Source organism: Lipotes vexillifer, unplaced genomic scaffold (genome assembly GCF_000442215.2).
Source record: "Lipotes vexillifer unplaced genomic scaffold, Lipotes_vexillifer_v1.1 scaffold831, whole genome shotgun sequence".
Classification (NCBI taxonomy): Eukaryota; Metazoa; Chordata; class Mammalia; order Artiodactyla; family Lipotidae; genus Lipotes; species Lipotes vexillifer.
The window spans coordinates 1,164,898-1,174,025 of NW_006791661.1; positions in this window are offsets into that span (position 1 = coordinate 1,164,898).

Sequence of the window (9,128 nt, forward strand, 5' to 3'; positions counted from 1 at the left end):
GGGAAAGAGGCAATAAACGAGGTTAAATTTAACAGCATCTGAAGTATTTATCAGTAATTTTGGAGACAGGCTAAGGAAGATCACCTTTAACCACCAAAGTTAGCATAATGGCCCTAATCAGGGCAGCCCCCAGCCCTTCAGCCTTCCTCCTGCTTCCTTTCAGTGCTGGAGTCAATCTATTACCAAGGTTGTTGCTCCAGAATCAAACCCATGTGCCTCCCTCAAATAGAAACCAACTACTCTTAGCAAAGTTTCAGGAGGAAGCTGCAAAGAGAAAAAAACAAGAACATGTTAGAACCAGCTGGGCCCAAGATGGCAGGAGATTCCACTTCCAGTAGATCTTGAGCCTCATTATACACTCATTGTAATACATTAGCATATGCTAAATGACACACCCACCAGCATCAGGACAGTTGACAATTGCCATGACAACAACTGGTACAGCCCATACTAGGACTGAAAAAGAGAGCTGCAACTATTCCAGGTCCAAACCATGCCCCAGTACTCAGATAACTCATGAATATTCTTCCCATTCTTTCCAAATCCCTCCCTTTTACTTCTACCCTCCTATATATTTGCTGTCTCCTCTCATATTGGGTTGAGAAGTTGATTTGCAAACTAGGTTCCAGCTCCTCCATTCTTTGGCCATTGAATAAAGCTCATGCTGTTCCAGTCTCAGTATCGGTTTCCTTATTGGCTGTGTAAGTTGGAAAAAGAACCTCCCTGGCCGAGACAGGGGGTCTTGGGCCGGGCTAGGACCCTGGCACAGGTCTGGTCGACCAGTTTGGTAACAAATAGGATATCTGGGGAGCCAAACTTTCAAAATATGTTAGGGGACTATAATCCTCCAGGGCACAGCCCCATCCTATTTTTATTTACGAATAAGCATTTCTGAGGCTTCCTTCTCTTCAGAGTGATGAACTCATGGCCCTCTTTGAGGTCACGATGAAGGATATAAGTATATACACATTGGGTGCTGTTCTCCAGATGCCAAGTCTCTCTCCAGGTAGTAATTAGGAAGGAGTTTTACAGAACATTTAGTAATGGTGCCCTGGGAGTCTGAAAGAGTTAATTTCTCTCTTTAGACAAGTACTACCAAAGGGTTACTTCTGGGAGGAAATCTATTTTATTCTGTTCATAAAAGAGACGGAGCTACAAGCTGAAATGCGGTGGGGGCAGACGTGCATTGTTAATATCTTTAAAAACAGAAAAGAAGAGGATTCAAGGGACCTCAATAAATCAAAGAAAAGACCTTTTAAAAATAGTGATAAGCGCCAGATGGCACACATAGAAATCAATACTCTGAGTCCTTTAGGGACTGGTTTAATTGTTTCAGGTCTCATGTAGCATCTGACACAGAGATTTGCACTTAGTGGGTGCCTAGTTAATATTTTCTGAATTAGATTGAATTGGACACAAGTACACACAGGCACACACACACACAGACACAGAGACACACACACACACACACACACACACACACACACACACACACACACAGGACTGGTAATCAGAAGAACACAAGCTGAAAAAGTTGCTAATGCTACAATCTTATCTGGTGTGGACAAGTAATATTTCAGCTATAGTTGCTTAATTTCCAGGACATTTGTATTCAATTTTAAACATAACAATTTAAAACGTGAGTCTGAGATTAAATGAAGTAATTCAGAAAAATAACAATAGCATTATGTTAAAGGCATCATTGTATTCATTCATTCATTCACTTCATAAACATTTTGTGTTGAGATAGGTAACAAGCTGCCTCTGACTTGGAGAAGTTTACATTAGCACAGTGAATGATTTTTCTGAAGCACATATCCATGTACAAGGCATTCTCTGAAGCGGGGTGGAGTAGGCTCCAAGGACCTCCTATGTAAAATAATAAAACCCTTCCTACGCTGGTTCCGTGGCTCTGACTCAACTTCAAACTTCGCTTCCACACCCTGCTGTGTAGTGCTGGAGCTGGGCCTCCGCGGACGACATTTTCCCTGCGCCCCCTGGCCCCCTGTTAAAGTCTGCCAATAGAGGGCGCTAGAGAGCAGCAGAGGTAAAGAGGAGACTCGCCCCTTTTGGTTGGTTTGCTGTTCATGTCAGTGTCAGGCCAGCTCAGCAGCTGGTTTCAGTGAACAGACTGCTTCCATATTTTCAGAAGCAGCCTCACCACATCCCTCAGAGACACTGTCCCCAGTGAGCCAGTCACCCCCAGCTCCCCCCAGACTTAATCCCAGCCCCTTAGGCACCAACAGCAGCCAGTGGTCCACCTCCTCAGTGGCCTGGATCCTACCTCCACTGGCATCTTTTCTAAGTTTCCAGGTTCTAGTCACTCCATCCTGTCCCCTTTGCTCCCCCAGCCCTGGGGGTAGCAGCAGCTTCCTAAAGTTCTATCTCTGTGTGACCTCAGTATCCTCTCTTCATTTTTATAGCCTTTGTTGTTCTCCTACTCTGTCAACCCATTCTCTGTATGACATTTTCGCTGTTAAAACTGCTGGTGTGTTTTCTGTTTTCCTAACCAGACCCAGACTAACATCCTCTTCTGATCATTCGTTAACACCTGATACATTAGTGATCTTCTTATTCATTGTCCCCTACATTCCATTTGAATATAAGGTCCTTCAGAGCAGAGAATTTGTATTTGCTTTCCTACCGAATCCCCAGCTCTTCTACTTAGTAAGCCCTCAATACACATTTGTTGAATGAACAAATAAATGGATGAAGAATGCAGAATCCATGAATGCATGCATGTATGAATGAAACAGCGATGGCTATTACCAGTCTACTGCTCTCATCCCCCTACTCTCCACTACCTTATACCATTCCCATCCCTGTCACTCTGTTACCTTTCCTAGACTAAATTCAGTTTTTACTGCCACCCCCCATGCTAGTTGGTCCAGAAAAAAACTATCAATATTGGATAATTTAGGTCAGTGTTTCTCAACTGACCTCCCCAAGGGACATTTGGCAGTGTCTGGAGAGTTTTTGGGTTGTCATGACTGGGAGATGAGGGCCTTTTGGCATCTAATGGGTAGAGGCCAGGGATGCTGCTACACATTGAACAAGACAGCCCTCCCCCCCAACAAAGAATTATCTGGGCCAAAATCTCATGAATACTGCTATTTAGAAACCCTGGTTTAGCAGTAACCTGTTTAGAAGCAAGGGATTCTTCAGATAATCTTCTTAGGCACCTTTTGGGATTGTGAATGTATTTCTTCATCTATACAGGGCCAAGTGTTCTCAATGAAAAAAGATACAACTGGCTGGATCATGGTCAAAGACCCAGATTGTTTGTTTGTTTGTTTGTTTTTTGCAGTACGTGGGCCTCTCACCGTTGCGGCCTCTCCCATCGCGGAGCACAGGCTCCAGATGCGCAGGCTCAGCGGCCATGACTCACGGGCCCAGCCGCTCCGCGGCATGTGGGATCCTCCCGGACCGGGGCACGAACCCGTGTCCCCTGCATTGGCAGGCAGACTCCCAACCACTGCGCCACCAGGGAAGCCCTGTTTGTTTGTTTTTAATGACATTGGAATTCTGTAGACAGAATATCCACGTGACTGGCTCTTTGGCTGGACTCTTTTTAGAGCTATAGAGACTGAACCTACGATTAAAAGGGGTTAGTGATGTGATAGCTGGGGGGGGGGGCAGCAGGTTGTTTATGAAAGTGCATAAGAAATGTTTAAAAGAATAGAGTGTCGGGCTTCCCTGGTGGCACAGTGGTTGAGAGTCCGCCTGCTGATGCAGGGGACTAAGGAGATGGGCTTGCCGAGGGGAAGCTACTTGCCTGAGGTCACCCAGCTAGTAAGTAGGCGGTGAGTCAAGTATCAGACCCAGGTCCGGGTGGTTCCCAGGCTAAGATTCTTAACCAGCATGCATTGCAAGATCCTAAAAGGCAATGTCAATCTGTCTGTGGAAAGGAGTTCCCCAAAGTAAACTTGAAGTAGCCCAGGTAAATTAGGAAAGGGTCACAATTTTATGGTCAGAGATTTTAAGGAAAAACCAAGTGATGCAACCTCTTCATGTAATAAGAAAACAGATACAATTCTTTAATTTTGTCCTTAGCTTAACCCTTCACTAACATCCAGCAGCTCGGAGTGTACAGAGAAAGGCAGTAAATTCCTCATCTGTATCCCAGTGTGCCAACTGTTTTGGTTTTAATTGTGTCAGGTGTGTCTTCCTTCTGCCTGGAGGTCCTTCCTTAGGTTTGAAAATATCATGATCACATCAACAGTGTGAGAGGTGGTGGGAGAGCTGAGGTTCCACATGTGTCAACAACAGATGTGCACGTCTCCTGGAGCACTGGAAAAAAGAGTAATAGGAGTTCCCTTAGGGCTGTGCTCCACGTGCCCCAGGAGGGGATAAGGACGAAAGCCTCTGTAATTTATATTGACTGCTGAGGTAACCAGGTGCTTTCAGCAAGCATTCCAGTTGCAAATTTGGGTTTTAACAACCTTCCCAACAACCTCTGATTCCTCTTAAAAGTTCAGGTTGCAGAGATATGGGAACATATATATATGTATAACTGACTCACTCTGTTATAAAGCAGAAACTAACACACCATTGTAAAGCAATTATACCCCAATAAAGATGTTAAAAAAAAATAAATAAAAGTGACATAAATCACTTGGGTATTTGCATTTTGAAGGTCATTTTGGATAAACCAGGTGGTTTCCTCCTGGATTTCAATTATCAAAATCTATTTTCTTAAAAAAAAATTGACCCACTTGGGTAATTGCTATTCTGATGAACTCCAACCCTAAGCTTCTTCCTCGACTCCCACAGTTCCCTGAGCAATTTCACTCTATCATCTTAGCTACCAAAATATCCAAGAGGCATATTTCTCTTCTCCATGTATGGCAGTAATCCCATCTAATACATCAAATGGAATACAAAGTACTCTGTGACTATCATAAATTTTTCCGGCACAATTCCCAGAGTCATTACTTAGTGTCATCCTCTTTCCAAACTAGACTTACTAACTTTTTAGTAAACACATTTGAGACTTCATCCTTATTTAACGTCTTTAAATTATAACTCCACTAATCAGATAATTAAATATGGTCATTAAAAGGACATTTAGTTGGGTTCACATACGTGCTGCTACAATTGCCATTGCTTAAACCCATTAAAGATAGCATATGCCAGAGAGTACCTGTGAAGCCTGCCAGATAAAATAGAGTTGTCCAGTTAAATATCAGATAAACAACAATTTTTTCCAATATAAGTATGTCCCACGCAATATGTGAGACTTACTTGTACTAAAAATTTTGTGCTTTATATGAAATGCAAGTTTAACTGGGTGTCCTATATTTTAGTTTGCTAATCTGACAATCCTAGTACTTGTTTGCCAAGGGCTTACATCTCTGTAAGTGCCTGTAATACAGAATTCATTCTAAGTAATATTAGTAAGAATACGTTCTTTTTATGTGATTCATGGACACTTCTTCTAATGAGGGGTTACTCATAAATCCATAGGAATGTTTATGTCACTGAAAATAATGCAGTCATAAATTCTAGTTTCAAATTATGGAACCACAATATCCTGAAAACAGGCTCTGTGATACCAACCATTTGCAAAGAATACATTTGCTGTTTCCTTTATGATTGACTGCAACTAAAACTCAGTCCTCCTCTCCCTCCTTAATCACAAGTCCATGGAGAAAACCCAGTGATTCCCCTTTTGGTTGATGATCAGTGGACATGGCATGTGAAGAAATAACTCTTTAGCCATGTCACATATGGTCATCGAACAAGACTCAGGCTTAGCTGACCTGATTACCTGAATTTTCTCCTGATTAATTCTGAATGACATAGAGAAATCAATCATGAAGACAGCCAGAATAATCATCAAGTCAGTTGATTCAGTTATATAAACTTGACCTTAACCTCCTCCTCTCAACCTATGCTCATTTCAAAGAGATTTCAACAGATATGAGAAAAAAAAAAAAGTTATGGAGGTAATGTTTTTCTCAGAACCTGCCATCTGACAAACTGATAATTTTAACTGATTCCATTAAACACAGTTTACTAGTTTTAGGAATCCTTTTGTTTTTCCTTTTCCTTTCCTTTACACTAAGTGAGAACACACACTATAAAATCTTAATCATAAAAGACGTCTGCCTCTGAATTGAATACTATACACTAGGTAATAGAGCCCCAAATTTTCAACCCAAAATAAACAGAATTACTTCTGACAATATACTGGTGATTTGTATTAGTGAAAAAAATATACTATTAAAAAAATAAAGTTAAATGGTTTGGCTTCCTAAATCTCAGGGCACGCTGATAATAGAAGGTTCTTCTCTCCTAGGTGAAAATTCTGCCAGTCCTTCCTAATATAGACGCAAATATCTTCTTACTTTAAAATTTCAAAGGCTAAATTCCTAACTACCACATATTCATTAACTACTACATAATGATTGAAAGAAAGCCTTTTGTGTAAACGATATTGTTACAGGACATGAGGTTGTCGACACTAAAATGAGGGGAAAGAAAAGGAAGAAGCCAAGTTTTACTGTAAAAACCAAATGCATCGATAACCATAGTAAGGAAGTTTAAAAGAAAAGCCAAAGGGAAGATTTAAATAATTATATCTAAGGGGTCAAAGAAGTCTCCTGGAAGTACTGTATAATGTAAATTTTGAAGGAAAAATATCAGCTTGTCACCTGAACCAAGAGAACAAGTATATACCCATGACAAAAAAAACAGAAAACAAGACAAAACAAAAAATAGCATCTACATCATAGAGGAAGTGATGCATTGGGAAAGTCCATGTATTTTAAGAGGTTTGAGCACCAAGGTGAAGAAAAGAGTAGGAATGAAGCTACAGAAGTGAGAAAGGTGGTGACACTTCCCTTTGAAATGATGGATCATCTAAGAGAATCCAGGGACTGAGCTGTCAAAGGGAGCAGGTTGGCTCATTGGAGTCCATGGAACGGTCCCCAACTGTTGTGAAAGTAAAAGGAGAACTAGAAGCATCTACAGAGAGGAACAAAGAACCCAGAGCATTCCAGGGGGATCAGAGACTTTGAAAGATAGGACGTTTGCTTTGTGACATTGGGACATCATTCATTCATTCACCCACCATTTATTAAGTAGCTGCTATGTGCCAGCACTGGGCTGAGTGTTCAAAGTGGAAGACAATTAAAATGCTTCTCCTATTATTTGTTTCCTATTGATACTTTAACAAATTACCACGAACGTTGACTTAAAACAACATAAATATATTAACTCACAGTTCTGGAGGTTGGAGGTCCATATGTGTCCCATAGGACTATAATCAAGGTGTTGGCAGGCTGCATTTCTCTCTGAAGGCTTGAAGAAAAAATACATTTTCTTGCTTTTTCCATCTTCTAGAGGCCAACTACCTTCCTTGGCTTGTGGCTGCCATATTCATCTTCAAAGCCAACAATGGCCAGTCAGATTTCTCTCATGTTACATCACTTTAAACAGAGAATTCTGCCTCCTTCTTTCATTTTTAAGGACCCCTGTAATTCCACTGGGCCCACCTGGATAATCCAGAATCCTCTTCCCATTTCAATGTCAGCTGATTAGCAAATTTAATTTTATCTGCAACCTTAATGCCCCCTTGCAATAAAACATAACATATTCACAGATCCCAGGAATTAGGATGTGAACATCTTTGAATGGGGAGGCATTATTCTGCTTACCACACTCATCTTGGAAGTTTATGGTCTAGCACCAAAAGACTGTGGTGAGATGTACCACCAATAGGAGCCACAAAGCAGGCTTGGGGAAAAGAAAACACATTTTCCATCACCTGGTCTGTGATCAGGGCAGAATGCAAAGCCCAATCAACTCAAGGTCAAATGAGGTCAAAGCCAAGCACTGACACCTTGTAGATTTACTGGAATTGGGAAGCAGACATTTTGCTTTATTTAGGATATCCCCTGTTAGAGATGGAATAGCCTGGTAAAACTACAGGAGAATATTCATCATTAAATAGAATAGGAATAAAACACCAAGCAAGTGTGATGATCTTTTCCAGGTGGTATAAACAGTGAACTCTCAGTGGACAATGCTTTCCTGTTGCTAGGCCGACTAGCTGCGGTGGCCGAGTTGTTTATCTTTAAGAAAACATACCTATATCTTTTTCTTGACAACTACAATATAATCTGTCTGGGAGTTGTTCATCATTTAAGAAAGGGTAAAAAAAGTCCTCTCCCAGAAAGTGTTCGAATCCATGAGCCGAAATGATGATAACATCATGAGAGGCATCATAATTTATCTGGAGCATGTAAATCACCAGGGGCCCCCTCTGAGTATACTCACTAAAATGATGAATAGCTCTGTGAGCTGTAAGATCAACCCTGAGGAATTCACCAGCCAGCATTTGACAGGAGAGCTGCCTCCCAGTCTCTCCCTGTTGGGAAGAAGAAATGACTTAACAGATTCGAAAATCCAGTTTTTTAACCACTTGTTGAAATGTTCAATTTAAGATTTTACCCACAAAGGCACAGTCTGGAAAGGGGTGAACAATTATCCCAGGACACTGACAAAATTTAAGATGGTATGGGTATTCCTGGTTTGCCAAACTTTTTCCTTCAACAGATATTATTCTGATATGTCTCAGCTGGCTCTCACTTTGCCAGTGTAACTAGTCTTATAGCCAAAAGATCCTGCATTTTCCAAAACAGGAGGCTTCTAATGTGTTTTCTACTGCTGTTGCTACCTCTGATGCAAAGTAGAAGTGAAAATGTTGGAAAAAGGGAAATATCATTTTGTGTGTTCTATTTTAGAAAACCTAACATTTATAGTTAAACATCAGTAGATAATAGTATATTGAAGTTTTCACTGTGTTACTCTGTGTACATGTAGATGATATAATTCTTTTTAGTCTTGGCAGCTCTTATGGGCTGCATGTTTGTGTCCCTCTAAATTCCTATGTTGAAGCTCTAACCCCCAATGTGATGATATTTGCAGTAGAACCCTTGGGCTATAATTAGGATTAGATGAGGTCATGAGGATGGGGCCCTCATGATGGGATTAGTGCCCTTATAAAAACAGAAAGAAAGAGAAATATGTTTCTTTCTCTTAACACGAATGCACAGAGGAATGGCCATGTGAACACACAGCAAGAAGGTGGCTGTCTACAAGCCAGAAAATGAGCCCTCACC